Raw genomic sequence first — 21,705 nt, forward strand, 5'->3', positions numbered from 1 at the left:
CATTTCAATCTATTCCACAATCCATTCCACATTACATTACATTCCATTCAATTCGAATCCATTCCACAAACCATTCCACATTCGGTTCCATTCCATTCCACATTCCATTCCATTCCATTCCAAATGCCACTCCACATCCCATTCCATTCCATTCCACATTCGATTCCATTCCATTCCATTCCATTCTAGGTTCCCTTCCCAGTTCATTACCACGTTCCATTCCAACTTCCATTCCACTTTCCATTCTATTCCATTCCATGTTACATTCAACGTTCCATTCCACGATCCTTTCTGTGATCCTTTCCATTGAATTCCTCATTCCATTCCATTCCTTTCCACATTCTATTCCATTCCATTACAGATTCCATTCCATTCCATTCCTTTCCATTCCATATTCCATTCCGTTCCATTCCAATCCATTCCACCTCCCATTCCATTCCATTCCAACCTCCATTCCAATCCAGTCCATTCCATTCCATATTCCATTCCACATTTCATTCCATTCCACTCCAGATTCCATTCCATTCCACATTCAATTTCATATTCCATTTCATTCCATTTCAGTTTCAATTCCATTCCATTCCATATTACATTCCACATTTCATTCCATTCCACTCCACATTCCATTCCATTCCACATTCAATTTCATGTTCCACTTCATTCCATTCCACTTTCAATTCCATTCCATTGCATATTCCATTGCATTCCACATTGTATTCCATTCCATTCCACATTCCATTCCATTTCACATTCCTTTTCGTTCCATTCCATTGCATTCCAAATACCATTCAATTCCATTGCATTCCATTCCACATCCCATTCCACATTCCATTCCATATTCCATTACATTCCATTTTACATTCCATTTTACATTCCTTTACACTTTCCATTCCATTTCATTCCACACTTTATTCCACATTCTATTCTATTCCATTCCATTCCATTCTACTTTTCACTCCACTTTCCATTTCACGTTCCATACCATTCAATTCCACGTTCCATTCCACGTTCCAGTCCACGTTCCATTCCATGATCCTGTCCATTGAATTCCGCATTCCATTCCATTCCATACATGATTCAATTCCATGCCACATTCCATTCCATTCAATTGCAGATTGCATTTCATTCCATTACACATTGCATTCCACTTCACATTCCTTTCCATTTCATTGCATTCTCTTGCAAATTCCATTCCATTCCATTCCATTCCATTCCACTCCACATTCCGTTCCACTTTCCATTCCGTTTCATTCCACACTTCATTAAACATTCCATTCCATTCCTTTCCACACACCATTCCCTTCCATTCCATTCCGTTTCTTTCCATTCCATTCCATTCCACTCCACTTCCCATTCCTTTCCATTAAACATTCCATTCCATTCCAATCCACATTCCACTTCATTCCACATTCCATTCCATTCCATTCCACGTTCCATTCCATTCCATTCCACATTCCATTCCATTGAATTCCACATTCCATTCCATTGCATATTAAATTTCACTCCATTCCATTCAACGTTCCATTCCACATTGCAATCCTTTCCATTCCAGATTCCGTGGCACATTCCATTCCACATTCCATTCCACAATCACTTCCGTTCCATTCCACAATCCTGTATATTCCTTTCCACTTTCCATTCCAAATTCCATTCCATTACATTCCACATTATATTCCATTCCATTCCACGTTCCATTCCATTCCACTTTCCTTTCCACATTCCATTGCATTCCATAGAACATTCCATTCCACATTCCATTCCATGCTACATTCCACATTCCATTCCACTTTCCATTACAAGTTCCATTCCACGTTCCTTTATATTCCATTCCACTTTCCATTGCACATTCCGTTCCATTTCATTCCACTTCCTATTGAACATTCCTTTCCACATTCTATACCACAATCCATTCCATTTGATTCCACATTCCATTCCATATTGCCTTCCACATTCTGCACATTCTATTTCACATTCCATTCCATTCCGTTCCACATTCCATTCCACACTGCCTTGCATTCCATTCCACACTCCATTCCACACTCCATTCTACATTAAAATTTAATCCATTCCAAGTTCCATTTCATGTTCCATTCCACAGTCCATTCCACATGCCATTCTAGATTTCATTCCATTCCTTTCCACGTCGCACTCCACTATCAATTCCTTTCCATTTCACGTTGCATTCCACAGTCCACTGCACATTCCATTCCACAGTCCAATCCATTACATTTCACGTTCCATTCCATATTCCATTCCACATTCCTTTCCACGTTCGATTGCATTCCTTTCCACGTTCCATTCCATATTCCATTCCACATTCCATTTTACGTTCCATTCCATTCCATTCTATTCCATTTCACTTTCCATTCCACATTCCATTCCACATTCCATTCCACATTGAACTCCATTCCATTCCACGTGCCACTCCACAATACATTCCACATTCCATTCCACTTTCAATTCCATTCCATTCCACATTCCAATCCACTTTCCATTCCATTCCATTCCACATTCCATTCCACATTCCATTCCCTTCCATTCCACTTTCCATACCATTCCGTTCCATTCCTTTCCGCATTCCATTCAATTCCATCCCATATTCTATTCCACATTCCATTCCATTCCATTCCACATTCCATTCCACATTTCATTCCATTGCATATTGATTTCCACTCCATTCCATTCAACATTCCATTCAACATTGCATTACTTTCCATTGCAGATTCCGTTGCACATTCCATTCCACATTCCATTCCACAATCCCTTCCATTCCATTCCACATTGCTTTCCATTCCATTCCACTTTCCATTGCACATTCCATTCCATTCAATTCCACATTATATTCCATTCCATTCCACGTTCATTTCCATTCCACTGTCCTTTCCACATTCCATTGCATTCCATAGCACATTCCATTCCACATTCCATTCCATGCTACATTCCACATTACATTCCACGTTCCATTACTCATTCCATTACATGTTCCATTCCGCATTCCATTACAAGTTCTATTCCACGTTCCTTTTCATTCCATTCCAGTTTCCATTGCACATTCCATTCCATTTCATTCCACTGTCTATTCCACATTCCTTTCCACATTCTATACCACAATCCATTCCGTTCGATTCCACATTACATTCCATATTCCATTCCACATTCCTACACATTCCATTCCACATTCCATTCCATTCCATTCCACGTTACATTCCACACTGCCTTGCATTCATTTCCACCTTCCATTCCACACTCCATTCCAGATTGCAATCTAATCCATTCCAAGTTCCATTTCACGTTCCATTCCACAGTCCATTCCACATTCCATTGTAGATTCCATTCCATTCATTTCCACGTTCCACTCCACTTTCAATTCCTTTCCATTTCACGTTGCATTCCACAGTACATTGCACATTCCATTCCACATTCCAATCCATTGCATTGCACGTTCCATTCAATATTCCATTCCACATTCCATTCCACGTTCGATTCCATTCCATTTCACGTTCCATTCCATATTCCATTCCACATTCCATTCCATGTTCCATTCCATTCCATTCTATTCCATTACACTTTCCATTCCACATTCCATTCCACATTGCACTCCATTCCATTCCATGTGCCACACCACATTACATTCCACATGCCGTTCCACTTTCCATTCCATTCCATTCCACATTCCATTCCACATTCCATAACATTCCATTCCAAATTCCATTCCATTCTACATTCCATTCCACATTCCATAACATTCCATTCCACATTCCATTCCATTCCAATCCATATTCCAAACCATTCCATTCCATTCCATTCCGCATTCCATTCCATTACAACCCAAATTCTATTCCACATTCCATTCCATTACAACCCACATTCTATTCCACATTCCATTGCATTCCATTTCACATCCCATTGCACGTTCTTTTCCATTCCATTCCACGTTCCATTCGGTATTCCATTCCACATTCCATTTCACGTTCCATTCCACATTCCATAACTTTCCATTCCACATTCCGTTCCCTTCCATTCCACTTTCCATACCATTCCATTCAATTCCATTCTACATTCCATTCAATTCCATTCCATATTCCATTCCACATTCCATTCCACGTTCCATTCCATTCCATTCTATTCCATTCCACTTTCCTTTCTACATTCCAATCCACATTCCATTCCACATTGCACTCTATTCCATTACACGTGCCATACCACATTACATTCCACATTTCATTCCAGTTTCCATTCCGTTCCATTCCACATTCCATTCCACATTCTATAACATTCCATTCCATTCCAATCCATATTCCAAACAATTCCATTCCATTCCTTTCCGCATTCCTTTCCATTCCATCCCACATTGCATTCCAAATTCCATTCCATTCCTTTCCACCTTCCATTCCACATTCCATTCCATTGCATATTGAATTCCTCTCCATTCCATTCAACATTCCATTCCACATTGCATTCCTTTCCATTCCAGATTACGTTGCACATTCCATTCCACATTCCATTCCACAATCCCTCCCTTTCCATTCCACATTACTTTCCATTCCATTCCCCTTTCCACTCCACATTCCATTCCATTCCTTTGAACATTTTATTCCATTCCATTCCACGTTCCATTCCATTGCACTTTTCACTCCACATTCCATTCCATTCCATTGAACATTTTATTCCATTCCATTCCATGCTACATTCCACTTTATATTCCACGTTCCATTCCACATTCCATTCCACGTTCCATTCCACTTTGCATTTCATGTTCCATTCCACGTTCCTTTACATTCCACTCCACTTTCAATTACACATTCCATTCCACTTTCAATTACACATTCCATTCCATTTCATTCCACTTTCTATTCCACATTCCTTTCCACATTCTGTACCACAATCCATTCCGTTCAATTCCACATTACATTCCATATTCCATTCCACATTCCTACACATTCCATTCCACATTCCATTCCATTCCATTGTTCATTGCATTCCACACTGCCTTGCATTCAATTCCCCCTTCCATTCCACACTCCATTCCACATTCCTATCTAATCCTTTCCAAGTTCCATTTCACGTTCCATTCCACAGTCCATTCCACATTCCATTCTAGATTCCATTCCATTCCTTTCTACGTTCCACTCCATTTTCAATTCCTTTCCATTTCATGTTGCACTCCACAGTCCATTGCACATTCCATTCCACGTTCCAATCCATTACATTGCATGTTCCAATCTATATTTCATTCTATATTCCATTCAACGTTCGATTCCATTCCATTCCACGTTCCATTCCATATTCCATTCCACATTACATTCCACGTTCCATTCCATTCCATTCTATTCCATTCCACTTTCCATTACACATTCCATTCCACATTCCATTCCACATCTTTCTCCATTCCATTCCACGTGCCACACCACATTACATTCCCCATTCCATTCCACTTTCCATTCCATTCCATTCCATATTCCACAACATTACATTCCACCTCCCATTCCATCCCAAGCCATCTTCCCAACCATTGCATTGCATTCCATTCTGCATTCCATTCCATCCCACATTCTATTCCACATTCCATTGCATTCCATTCAACATCCCATTGCACGTTCCATTCCATTCCATTCCACGTTCCATTCCGTATTCCATTCCACACTCCATTGCGCATTCCACTCCACATTCCATACCATTCCATTTCATTCCACTCCGCATTCCATTCAATTCCATTCCACATTCTCTTCCACATTCTATTCCATTCCATTCCACATTCCGTTCCACATTCTATTCCATTACATTCCACATTCTATTCCATTCCTTTCCACATTCCTTTCCACATTCTATTCCACGCTGCATTTCATATTCCATTCCACTTTCCATTCCGCATTTCATTCCAAGTTCCTTTCCACTTTCCATTCCATTCCATTCCACGTTCCATTGCACATTCCATTCCATTACATTCCCCTTTTTTTGCACATTCCATTCCACATTCCATTCCAATACATTCCACGTTCCATTGCACGTTCTATTCCACAGTCCATTCCACATTCCATTCCACGTTCCATTCCATTACATTCCATATTCCACTCCACTTTCCATTCTTTTCCATTCCACTTTACATTCCACATTCCATTACACAGTCCATTCCACGTTGCATTCCATGTTCCCTTCCACGTTCCATTCCACATTCCATTAAAATCCATTCCACGTTCCATTCCACTCTAAATTCCATTCCATTCCACCTTCCCTTCCATTCAATTTTATGCCAATCCGTATACCATTCCTTTCCATTTCACATTCTATTCCACATTCCATTCCATTCCTTTCCAAATTCCATTGCATATTCCATTCCAATCCATTCAAAATTCCATCCACTTTCCATTCCTTTACATTTCACTTTCCATTCAACATTACATTCCTTTCCATTCCACATTCCATTCCGTTCCAGATTTCATCCCACATTCCATTATATTCCATTCCACATTCCATTTCACATTCCATTCCATTCCATTCCACATTCCATATTCCATTCCATTCCATTCCATTCCACATTCCATACATTTCCATTCTATTCCACATTCCATTCCTTTCCATTCCACATTCCGTATCATTCCATTCCATTCCACATTCCATTCCTTTCCATTCTACATTCCATTCCATTCCATTCCACATTCCATTCCATTCCATTCGAATTTCCATTCCATTCCATTACAGATTCCGTTTCACATACCATTCCACATTGCATTCCATTCCATTACACATTCCTTTCCACATTCCGTTTCACCTTCCATTTCATTCCATTCCACATTATTTTCCATTCCATTCCACATTCCATTCTATTCCACATGCCTTTCCACATTCCATTCCTTTCCACATTCCATTCCACTTTCTATTCCCGTTCTATTCCTCATTCCATTCCACGTTTGTTTCCAATCCATTCCATGTTCCATTCCACATTCCAGTCCACGTTCCTCTGCATTTCTTTCCACTTTCCATTCCACTGTCCACTGTATTCCATTCCACTTTCCATTCCATGTTCCTATCCATTCCATTCGACGTCCCTCTCCACATTCAATTCCATATTCCATTCCACAATTCATTCCACTTCATTCAACATTCCGTTACACTTTCCATTCAACATTCCGTTGCATTCCACTCTATTCCATTCCACTTTCCATTTCACATTCCATTGCACATCCCATTCCACGTTCCATTCCATGTTTTATTCGACGTTCCATTCCACGTTCCATTCCATGTTGCATTCCACTTTCCATTCCATTCCATTCCACATTCCATTCCATTCCTTTCCACATTCTATTCCACATCCTATTCCATTCCCTTCCACATTCCATTCCACATTCCATTCCTCATACCATTCTCATTTCGTTGCATTTCCTTCCACATTCCATTCCACATTCCATTGCATTCCAATTCACATTCCATTCCCGAATCCATTCCGTTCCATTCCATATTCCATTATACACTCCATTCCACATTCCATTCTACAGTCTATTCCAAATTCCATTCCGCATTCCATTCCACGTTCCATTCTCATTCGACTGCATTTCATTCCACATTCCCTTCCACGTTCCATTGCATTCCTTTTCACATGCCAATACACTTTCCATTCCATTCCATTCCAGATTCCATTCCACATTCCTTTCCACATTCCACTCCGCGGACCATACCATTCCATTCCACATTCCATTCCATTCCAGTCCACATTCCATTCCATATTTCATTCCATTCTTTTCCACATTCCATTCCAAATTGCATTCCACATTCCATTCCATTCCATACCACATTCCATTCCATTCCATACCACATTCCATTCTTTCCATTCCATTCCATTCCATTCCACGTTCCATTCTACTTTCCATTAAATTCTATTCCACATTGCATTCCTTTCCATTCCTCGATCCATCCCATTCCATTCCATTCCACATTTCATTCCATTCCAATCCACATTTCATTCCACATTTCATTTCATTCCATTCCACATTCCATTCCACTTTCCATTCCTTTCAATTCCACATTCCATTCTGTTCCTTTCCGTTCCATTCCACTTTTCATTCTATTCCATTCCATTTCATTCCATTCCACGTTCCATTCCACATTCCATTCCATTCAATTCCACATTCCGTTCCACACTCGATTCCACATTCCATTCCACATTCCATTCCATTCCATTCCATATTCTGTTCCACAATCCATCCCACATTCAATTCCTCATTCCATTCCACGTTCCATTCCAATTTCCATTAAATTATAATCCACATTCCATTCCCTTGCATTCCACATTTCATTCCATTCCAATCCACATTTCATTGCACATTTCATTTCATTCCATTCCACATTCCATTCCACATTCCATTCCTTTCAGTTGCACATTCCATTCCATTCCTTTCCATTCCACTCCACATTTCATTCCATTCCATTCCATTCCATTTCATTCCATTCCATGTTCCATTCCACATTCCATTCCATTCAATTCCACCTTTCATTCCACACTCGCTTCCACATTCCATTCCACATTCCATTCCGTTCCGTTCCATACTCCATTCGACAATCCATCCCACGTTCAATTCCGCGTTCCATTCCACGTTACTTTCCATGTTACATTCCATGTTCCTTTCCATTACATTTCAAATTTCATTCCACATTCCATTGCATTCCCTTCCATTCCAAGTTCCATTCCACATTCCATTCCACATTCCAATCCACTATCCATTCCACATTCCATTAAATTCCATTCCACATTCCATTTCACATTGCATTCCACATTCCATTCCATTCATTTCCGCATTCCATTCCACATTCCATTCCACTTTCCATTCCGCATTCCAGTCGATTTAGTTCCATGTTGCATTCCACATTCTATTCCATTCCATTCCACATTCCATTCCACATTCCATTCAACAATCCATTCAGTTCCATTCCACATTCCATTCCACATTCCATGCCACATTCTGATCCATTCCATTCCACATACATTCCACATTCCGTTCCATTACATTCCACATTCCATTCTCATTCCATTGCATTCTATTCCACATTTCCTCCCACATTCCATTCCATTCCATTCATCATTCAATTCCAGTATACATTCCACGTTCCATTCCAGGTTCCATTCCACGTTCCATTCGGTGATCAGTTACATTCAGTTCCATGTTCCATTCCACATTCTATTCAACTTCCCATTCCACGTTCCAATTCTTTACTTCCTACCTTCCAATCCATTCCGCATTCCATTCCACATTCCACTCCACATTCCATTCCATTCTACATTCAATTCCATTCCATTCTACAACATTCCACTCCACATTCCATTCCATTGCATTCCACATTCCATTCCATTGCATTCCACATTCCATTTCACATTGCATTCCATTCCATTCTATTCCATGTTCCATTCCATTACGTTTAAAATTCCATTCCATTTCATTCCATATTCCATTCCACATACGCATCCACATCCCATTCCAAATTCCATTCCTCGTTCCATTCCATTCCATTCCACATTCCATTCCACGTTACATTCCATTCAATTCCACATTTCACTCTATTCATTTGCATTGCACATTCTATTCCATTCCATTCCACATTCCATTCCATTCCATTCCACATTCCACTCCATTCCATTCCACATTCCATTCCATTCCATGTTCCATTCTACGTTCCATTACATGTTGAATTCCATTCCATTCCACATTCCATACCATTTCATTGCATTCCATTCGGGATTCCATTCCATTCCAATCCACTTTCGATTTCACATTCTTTCCTTTCCATTCCAGATTGCATTCCACATTCAATTCCATGTTCCATTCCACATTCCATTCCACGTTACATTCCAAGTTCCATTCCATTCCATTCCACGTTCCATTCCACGTTCCACTCCATATTCCATTCGATGCTCCATTCCACCTTCCATTCTGTGTTCCATTCCACGTTCCATACCAAATTCCATTCCACGTTCCATACTATTTCATTCCACATTCCTTTCAACATTCCTTTCCAATCCATTCCAATTTCCATTTCACATTCCATTCCATATTCCATTTCACATTCCATTCCATTCCATTCCACGTTGCATTCGACACTGAATTCCACATTGCAGTCCATTCCATTCCACATCCCACTCCACAATCCATTCCATTACTTTCCACATTCCATTCCATTCCATTCCACGTTCCATTCCACATTCCATTCCGCATTCCATTCCACGCTCCATTCCACGTTCCATTCCACCTTCCATTCCACTGTTCATTTCCTTTGATTCCACGTTCCATTGCATGTTCCAGTCCACATTTCATTCCACATTCCATTACACATTCCATTCCACATACCATTCCATTCCATTCCACATTCCATTCCATTCCATTCCATTGCAAATTCCATTCAATTACTTTAACCATTCTTGTCCATTTCATTCCATATTCAATTCCATTCCATTCCACCTTCCATTCCATTCCTTTCCACATTACATTCCACATTCCATTCTATTCCATTCCTCATTCCATTCTATTCCTTTCCACTTTCCTTTCCACATTCCATTCTATTCTATTCCACATTCCGTTCCACATTCCATTCCACATTCCATTCCATTATCTTCTACATTCCATTCCACATTCCATTCCATTACCTTCTACATTCCATTCCACATTCCATTCCATTCCGTTCCACATTCAATCCCATTCGGTTTCATATTGCAGTATATTCCATTCCATTCCACATTCCATTCCATTCGATTCCATTCCACATTACATTCAACATTCCATCCCATTCCTTTCAAAATTCCATTCAACATTACCTTCCATTACTTTCCAAATTAATTTCCATTCCATTCCACTTTCCATTCCATTCCATTCCATTCCATTCTATGCCACATTCTATTCCATTTGATTCCTTTCGGTATTCCTGTCCATTCCATTCCAAATTCCATTGCATTTAATTCCACATTCCAATCCATTCCATTCCATTCCATTTCACATTCCATTCCTTTCCATTCCACTTTCCATTCCATTACATTCCACTTTCCCTTCCACATTCCATTCCACATTCTATTCCATTTGATTGCATTGTATTCCATTCCACATTGCATTCCATTCCACATTGCTCTCCATTCCATTACACATTCCATTCAATTCCTTTCCACATTCCGTGCCATTCCATTAAACCTTCCATTTCAAATCATTCACTTTCCATTCTGCATTCCATTCCATTCCCTTCCCCATTCCCTTCCGCATTCCATTCCATTCCATTCTACTTTCCATTTCACATTCCATTCCTTTCCATTCTACATTCCTTCCCATTACATTCCACATTAAATTCCATTCCATTGCATTCCATTCCATTCCACTTTCCATTCCATTCCATTCCACATTGCATTCCAGATTAAATTCAATTCCATTCCATTAGATTCCTCAGTCCTTTCCATTCCATTCCACATTCCATTCCATTGCACTCCACATTCCATTGCACAATCCGTTCCATTTCATTCAAAAGTGCATTCCACATTCCATTCCATTTCTTTCCACATTGCTTTCCACATTGCATTCCATTGCATTCCACATTCCATTCCAGATTCCATTCCACATTCCAGTCTGTTCCATTCCACATTCCATTCCACTCCATTCAATTGCATTCCACTTTGCATTCTACATTCCGTTCCATTCCATTCCACATTCCATTCTACGTTCCATTCCACGTTCCATTCCATTGTTTTCCACATTTCATACTATTACATTCCACATTCTTTCCACATTCCATTCGACATTCCATTCCTCATTTCATTTTACGTTCCATTCCAATCCATTCCACGTTCCATTCCACATTCCATTCCACATTGCACTCAAAGTTCAATTCCATTCCATTTCGCTATCCATTCCACATTCCCCTCTATTCCATTCCATGTTCCATTCCATATTCCATGCATTTGCATTCCACGTTCAATTCCACGTTCAATTCCACATTCCATTCCACTTTCTATTTTATTCCATTGCATAATCCATTCTTCATCCCATTCCATTCAATTCCACATTCCATTCCACATTCCATTCCATTTCATTCCACAATCCTTTCCACGTTCCATTCCATTCCATTCCACATTGCATTCCGCATTCCATTCCATTACATTCAATTTCATTCCACATTACATTCAATTTCATTCCACATTCCATTCCATTTCATTCCACATTCCATTCAATTCCATTCCATTCCATTCCACATTCCTTTCCATCCCTTTCCACATTCTGTTCCATTCCATTCTACATTCCATTCCACATTCCATGACACATTTCATTATATTCCATTCCACATTTCATTCTATTCCATTCCACATTAGATTCCATTCCATTCTACATTACATTTCACATTCCATTCCATTATCTTCTACATTCCATTCGCATTCCATTCCATTCCGTTCCACATTCTATTGTATTCAGTTCCATATTCCATTACATTCCGTTCCATTCCATATTCCATTCCATTCTATTCCATTCCTCATTCCATTCCACATTCCATTTCATTCCATTCCAAATTCCATTCAACATTCCATTCCATTTCATTCCACATTAATTTCCATTCCATTCCACATTCCATTCCATTCCATTCCATTCCATTCTATTCCACATTCCATTCCATTCCATTCCATTCAATATTCCATTCCATTCCATTTCACATTCCATTGCATTTCATTCCTCTTTCCATTTCTTTCCTTTCCATTTCACATTCCATTCCTTTTCATTCCACCTTCCATTCCATTCCATTCCACTTTCCATTCCAGATTCCATTCCATTCCATTGCATTCCTTTCTGCATTCCACTCCGTTCCATTACGCATTCCGTTCAATTCCTTACCACATTCTATGGCATTGCATTAAGCATTCCATTCCAATCCGTTCCACATTGCATTCCACTCCGTTCTGCATTCCATTCCACATTCCATTCCAGACGATTCTACATTCCATTCCATTTTCCATTCAATTCCATTCCACATTCCATTCCATTCTATTCCACATTCCCTTCCATTCCATTCCACATTCCATTCCTTTCTATTCCACATTGCATTCCTCATTAAATTCTGTTCCATTCCATTCCATTCTTCAGACCATTCCATTCCATTCCACATTCCATTCCATTCCACTCCACATTCCATTTCACATTCTGTTCCATTCCATTCAACAATCCTTTCCACTTTCCATTCCATTCCTTTCCACATTCCTTTCCACATTCCATTCCATTCCATTCCACTTTCCTTTCCATATTCCATTCCACATTCAATTCAGTTACATTCCACATTCCATTCCAGTTCGTTCAATTGCATTCGACATTACATTCTACAATCCGTTCCATTCCATTCTACGTTCCATTTCACATTCCATTCCACGCTCTGTTCCATTCCTTTCCACTTTCCATACCATTCCATTCCAGTCTTTCCACAGTCCATTGCACATTCCATTCCTCATTCCATTCCACAATTCTTTCCACGTTCCTTCCCAATCCATTCCACGTTCCAATCCATGATTCATTCCACGTTCCATTCCACATTGCTCTCAAAGTTTCATTCCATTCCATTCCACGTTCCATTAAACATTCCATTCCATTCCGTTCCACATTCAATTCCACATTCCATTGCTTTGCATTCCACGTTCCATTCCACATACGATTCCATTCCATTCCACTTTCCATTGCATTCCATTTAACATTCCATTCAACGTTCCATTCCACGTTCAATTCCACGTTCCATTCCACTTTCCATTCCATTCCATTCCACTTTCCATTCCACATTCCATTGCCAATTCCATTCCACGATCTATTCCTCATTCCATTCCACTTCCTATTCCATTCTATTCCCCATTCCATTCCACGTTTTATTCCAATTCATTCCAGTTCCCATTCCACATTCCATTCCACGTTCCATTTCACGTTCCATTCCATCTTCAATTTCATTCCATTCCACTTTCCATACCATTCCATTCCACATTCTTTCCACAGTCCATTCCACATTCCATTCCACATTCCATTCCACATTCCATTCCACATTTCATTCCACGTTCCATCCCAATCCATTCCACGTTCCAATCCATGTTCCATTCCACGTTCCATTCCACATTGCACTCAAAGTTTCATTCAATTCCATTCCATGTTTCATTTAGCGTTCCACTCCTTTCCATTCCAATTTCAATTCCACATTCCATTACTTTGCATTCTGAGTTCCATTCCACATTCGATTCCATTCCATTCCACTTTCCATTGCAGTCACTTAAAGATTCCTTTCAATGTTCCATTCCACGTTCCATTCCACGTTCCATTCTGCTTTCCATTCCATTCCATTCCAGATTCCGTTGCCCATTCCATTCCACAATCCATTCGCCATTCCCTTCCACTTCCAATTCCGTTTCATTCCCCATTTCATTCCACGATTTTTTCCAATTGATTCCAGTTTCCATTCCACATTCCATTCCACATTCCATTCCATTGCAAATTCCATGCCATTCCATTCCATTCCATTCCACAATACATTCCATACCTTTCCACATTCCATTCCAGATTGCATTCCATTCCATTTCACATTCCGTTCCATTCCACTCCACATTCCATTCCATTATATTCCACATTCCATTCCACATCCCTTTCCACATTCCTTTCCTCGTTACATTTCTCTTTCCATTCCACTTTCCATTCCAAATTCAATTCCATTCAATTCCAAGTTCCATTCCCCTTGCTATTCCATTCCATTCCACTTTCCTTTCCACATTCCATTCCATATTCCATTCCACGTTACATACTGTTCCACTCCACATTCCATTCCAAATTCCATTCCATTCCATTCCAAGTTCCATTACACATTGCATTCAACTTTCCATTCCACATTCCATTCCACGTTACATACTGTTCCACTCCACATTCCATTCCACATTCCGTTCCACATTCCATTCCATTCCATTCCACGTTCCATTCCACATTCCATTCAACTTTCCATTCCACATTCCATTCCATTCCATTCTACTATCCATTCCACATTCCATTCCATTCCATTCTGCGTTGCATTCCACATTCCTTTCCATTCCATTCAAACTTGGTATGCACATTCCATTCCATTCCATTCTACACTCCATTCCACATTCCATTCCACATTCCATTCTACGTTCCATTGGATTCCATTCCATTCCATCCCATTCCATTAAATTCCATTTCATATTATATTCTGTTCCACAATCCACTCCTCATTCCATTCCATTCTACATTCTTTTCCATTCCATTCCACATTCCATTGCATTCCACATTCCTTTCTTCATTCTATTGCATTCCATTCAACATTCCATTCCATTCCACATTCCATTCCACAATCCATTCCATTCCATTCCACATTGCATTCAACATTCCATTCCCCATTCCATTCCATTCAATTCCACATTACAGTCCCCATTCCATTCCATTCACTTCCACATTCCGTTTCACATTCCATTCCACAATCCATTCCACATTCCATTCCATTCAATTCCAGATTACATTCCCCATTCCATTCCACATTCCTTTCCCCATTCTATTCGATTACCTTCCACATTCCATTCAACAATCCATTCCACAATCCATTCCGTTATACTCCATGTTCCATTCCACATTGCATTCCACTTTCCATTCCTATCTATTCCGCATTCCATTCCACATTCCACTCCACTTTCCATTCCTTTGCATTCCACATTCCTTTCCATTCCATTCCACATTCGATTCCACTTTCCATTCCATTCCATTCCACATTCCATTCCATTGCAATCCACATTCCATTGCACGTTCCATTCTTTCTTCCATTCGACTTTCCCTTGCACGATTCATTCCATTCCCTTCCACTTTGCATTCCACATTTCATTATACTCCTCTCCAATTTCAATTTATCATTCCATTCCACTTTCCATTCCATTCCATTACACATTGCATTCCACATTCCATACAACATTCCGTTCCGCATTGCATTCCATTCCTTTCCACATTCCATTCCTCATTCCATTTCATTCCATTCCACATTCCATTCCATTTCACCCCTCATTCCATTCCACATTCTTTTCCATTCCATTCCACATTCCATTCCAAATCCGTTCCAAATTCCTTTCCATTCCATTCCACATTGCATTCCACGTTCCATTCCATTCTTTCCACGTTCCATTCCACATTCCATTCCACATTCCATTCCGTTCTATTCTACATTCCATTCCACATTTCATTCCACATTCCGTTCCGTTCAGTTCCTCATTCCATTCAACAGTCCCTTCTATCCTTTCCACATTCAATTCCACATTCCATTTCATTTATTTCCACTTTCTTTCCACATTACATTCCACGTTCCATTCGAAGGTCCTTTCCACGTTCCATTCTATGTTTTATTCCTTTGCATTCCATGTTCCATTCCATTCCATTCCACGTTCCTTTTCATTCCGTTTCACATTCCATTCCACATTCCAATTCAGATTACTTTCCACATCCCATTTCACATTCCATTACACATTCCATTTCAGATTCCTTTCCACATCCTCTTTCACATTCCATTGCATTCCATTCCATTCCATTCCACATTCCATTGCATTCCAATCCACAATCCATTCCATTCCTTTCCACATTCCATTATATTACATTCCACATTCCATTACATTCCATTCCACATTCCATTCCATTCCAATCCATTACATTCAACATTCCATACCATTCCATTCTATTCCACATTCCATTGCATTCCATTCCATTCCATATTCCATTAAACATTCCTTTGCTTTCAATTCCAGATTTCATTCCAGATTCCATTCCATTCCATTAGATTCCATTTTGCTTTCCATTGCACATTGCATTCCACTTTGTATTCCACGTTCCATTCCATTCCATTACAAATTCCCTTCCACATTCCATTCCACATTACATTATGTTCCATTCCATTCCATTCCACATTCCATTCCATATTCCAATCCACATTCCATTCCACATTCCATTCCATATTCCAATCCACATTCCATTCCATTGCATTCCACATCCCATTCCAAATTCCATTCCGCATTCCATTCCACATTCGATTCCAATCCATTCCACATCCATTCCACATTCCACACCATTTCATTATACATACAAGTCCACATATCTTTCCATTCCATACTACGTTGCATTCCACATTCCATTCGATACCACATCCCAATTCCATTCCATTCCACATTCCATTCAAGTCCATTCCACATTAAATTCCAATTTCCATTCCACTTTCCATTCCACATTCCATTCCGTTCCATTCCACTTTCCGTTCCACATTCCATTCCAAATTCCATTCCATTCCATTCCGCTTTCCATTCCACGTTTCATTTCACATCCCATTGCACAATCCATTCCATTCCATTCCACATCCCATTCCACATTCCATTCCATTCCATTTTACGTACATTCCTTTCCATTCCATATTCCATTCCATATTTCATTCCATTCCATTCCACGTTCCATTCCATGTTCCATTCCACATTCCATTAAATTCCATTGCATTACATTCCACTTTCCATTTTATTCCATTCTACATTACTTTCCACGTTCGATTTTAGATTCCATTGCACATTACATTTCACGTTCCATTCCATTCAATTCCATATTCCATTCTTCGTTCCATTCCACATTCCATTCCATTCAATTACACATTCCACTCCACGTTCCATTCTGTTCCATTCCGTTCCATTCCACTTTCCATACCACTTTCCATTCCACATTCCATTCCAAATTCCATTCCGTTGCATTCCACATTCCATTCCACTTTCCATTCCACTTTCCATTCCATTGAATTCCACATTGCATTCCACATTCCATTGCATTCCATTCCACATTACCTTACACATTCCATTCCACATTCCATTCCACGTTCCATTCCATAACATTCCACGTTCCATTCCTTTCAGTTCCGCGTTCCATTTCATTGTATTCAACGTTCCATTCCACATTCCATTCCACATTTCATTTCACAATCCTTTGCATTCCTTTCCATTCCATTCCACCTTCCATTCCATTCAATTCCACTTTTCACACCATTCCACATTCCATTCCATTCCATTACACATTCAATTCCACATTCCCTTCCTTACCATTCCACATTCCATTCTATTCCGTTCCATTCCATAGCATTCCACATTCCATTCCATGTTCATTTACCTTCTATTCCAAATTTCATTTCACGTTCCATTCCACATTCCATTCCATGTTCCATTCCTCTTTCCATTTGAATTTCCATTCCTTTCCTTTCCACCTTTCACTCCTTTGCATTCCACGGTCCATTTCATTCCATTCCACATTCCACTCCTCATTCCATTTCACATTCCATTCCACATACCATTTCGCTTTCCATTCCACTCCACATTCCATTCCGTTCCAATCCATGTTCCAATCCATTCCATTCCATGTTTCATTCCATTTCACATTTCATTGCATTCCACATCCCATTCCACTCCATTCCACATTCCATTCCATTCCATTTCTCATTCCATTCCACATTCCATTCCACTTTCCATTCCACATTATATTCCACAATCCATTCCATTCCATTCCATTCCACTCCACATTCCATTGAACATTCCATTCCACATTTCATTCTGTTGCATTCCACATTCCATCCCTCATAACTTTCCACATTCCATTCCACATTCCATTACATTCCATTACATTCCATTACATTCCATTACATTACATTCCACATTCCATTCCACATTCCATTACACATTCCACTCCACATTCCATTACACATTCCATTACACAATCCATTCCACATCGTTTTCCATTCCATTCTGGGTTCCATTCCACATTCCATTCCACATTGTATTCCACTTTCCTTTCCATTCCATTCCACATAACATTCCACTTTGCATTCCATTCCTTTCCACGTTCCATTGCACTTTCCATTCCACGTTCCATTCCACATTCCATTCCGCGTTCCATTCCACATTCCATTACACGTTCCATTGCATTCCTTTCCACGATCCATTCCATATTCCATTCCATTCCATTCCGCTTCCAATTCCGCGTTTCATTCCACGTTCAATTCCACGTTCTATTGCACGTTCCAGTCCATTCAAATCCATGTTCCATTGCACCTTGCATTCCATTCCACGTTCCATTTCACATTCCATTCCACATTCCATTCCACATTGCACTGCGTTCCATTCCACGTGCCACTCCACATTCCAATCCACATTCCATTCCACGTTCCATTGCATTCCATTCCACATTGCACACCATTCGATTCCACTTTCCATTGCAATCCATTCCACATTAAATTCCACATTGCATTCCATTGCATTCCACATTCCATTCCACATTCCTTTCCATTCCATTCCACATTCCATTCCACATTCCAATCCATTCCATTCCACATTCCATTCCATTCCACTCCACATTCCATTCCACATTCCATTCCACGTTCCATTCCATTCCAATCCACGCTCCTTTCCACCTTCCATTCCATGTTCCATTCCACGTTCCAATCCAAGTTCCATTCCACGTTCCATTCCACGATCCATTCCATTCCATCACCCATTCCATTCCACGTTCCACTCCAAAATTCATGCCACATTCCATTGAAAATTACATTCCAAATTCCATTCCATTCCATTCCACATTGCATTCCATTACAGTCCACATTCCATTCCACATTCCATTCCATTTCATTTGAACATTCTAATCTATTCAATTCCACATTACATTACACCATCCATTACTTTCCACATTTCATTCCACACTCCATTCCTCACTCCATTCCATACCATTCTGTATTCCATTAAACATTCCGTTCCATTCCATTTCACGTTCCATTCGAAGTTCCATTCCACATTGAATTCCACATTCCATTCCACATTCCATTCCTTTCCACATTCCATTCCACATTCAATTCCATTGCATTCCTCATTCCGTTACTCATTCACATCCACATTCCATTGCACATTCCATTCCATTCCATTCCACTTTCCATTCCACATTCCATTCACATTCCATTCCACCTTCCTTTCGAAGTTCCATTCCATTCCATTCCACATTCCATTCAACATTCCATTCCATTCCATTTCACTTTCCATTCCACATTCCATTATACTTTCCACGCCAAGTTCCATTCAACATTCCATTCCACGATCCATTCCACTTTCCATTCCATTCAAGTTCCTTTTCATATTCCATTCCATTCCATTTCACGTTCCATTCCAAATTCCATTCCACATTTCATTCCACGTTCCATTCCACATTCCATTGCACATTTCATTACACGTTCCATTTCATATTCCATTCCACTTTCCATTCCAAGTTCGTTTCCATGTTCTATTCCCTTCCATTCCACGTTCCATTCCACCTTCCTTTCCATTCCATTCCAAGTTCCATTCCACATTCCATTCCATATTCCATTCCAAATTCCATTCCACATTGCATTACATTGCATCCAACATTCCATTCCACATTCCATTCCATTCCATTCTGCATTCCTTTCCACATTCCATTCCATTCCACATTCCTATTCACATTCCATTCCATTTTATTCCACGTTCCATTCCACATTACATTCCACCTTCCATTCCACATTCCATTTCAAATTCCATTTCACATTCCATTTCACATTCCATTCCATTCCATTCCATCCCACATTCTTTTCCTTTTTTTCCACATTCCATTCCATTCCATTCCACATTCCATTACGCATTCCGTTCCTCATTCCATTCCATTCCATTCCAGATTCCATTCCACATTCCATTCCATTCAGTCCCACCTTCCATTCCACATTTCCTTCCATTCCATTTGATTCCACATTCCATTCCGCTTTCCATTCCATTCCATTCCACATTCCTTGCACATTCCATTTGACATTCCATTCCACATTCCGTTCCACGTTCCATTCCATTTCATTCAATATTCCATATAATTGCATTACATTGCACTTTCCATTTCATTCCATTCGATTCCACATTCCATTCCATTACATTCCACATTCCATTCCACTGCTTTCCCTTCCACATTCCATTCTATTCCATTCCACATTCCATACCATTCCATTTCACATTCCATTCCATTCCATTACACATTCCATTCCATTCCATTCCACATTCCTTTCCAGTCCATTCCACATTCCATTCCACGTTCCACTCCACGTTCCTTTCCATGCTCCATTTCACATTCCATTTCACTTTCCTTTCCACCTTTCATTCCATTCCATTCCATTACACATTCTTTCCATTTCATTCCACATTCCATTCCATTCCATTCCACATTCCATTCTGTTCCATATTCCATTCCACTTTCCATTCCACATTCCATTCCATTCCATTCCACTCAATTCCATTCCACATTCCATTCCGTTCCATTCCAACTTCCCTTCCATTCCATTGCATTCAATTCCACATTCCATTCCTCATTCCATTCCACGTTCCATTCCCCGTTCCTATCCACGTTGCATTCCACTGCATACCATTCCATTCCATTCCATTCCACATTCCATTCCACATTCCATTCCATTCCATTCCTTTCCATTACATTGAACATTCCATTCCACGGAGGATTCCATTCCATTTCACCTTCCTTTCTATTTCATTACCCATTCCATTCCATTCCATTCTATTCCATTCCACATTCCGTTCCACATTACATTCCACATTCCACTCGATTTTACAATCCACTTTCCATTCCTCATTTCATTCCATTCCACTCCAGTCCATTCCATTCCATTCCA

The sequence above is a fragment of the Pongo pygmaeus genome, chromosome 12 (assembly GCF_028885625.2).
Source record: "Pongo pygmaeus isolate AG05252 chromosome 12, NHGRI_mPonPyg2-v2.0_pri, whole genome shotgun sequence".
In the NCBI taxonomy this organism is placed as follows: domain Eukaryota; kingdom Metazoa; phylum Chordata; class Mammalia; order Primates; family Hominidae; genus Pongo; species Pongo pygmaeus.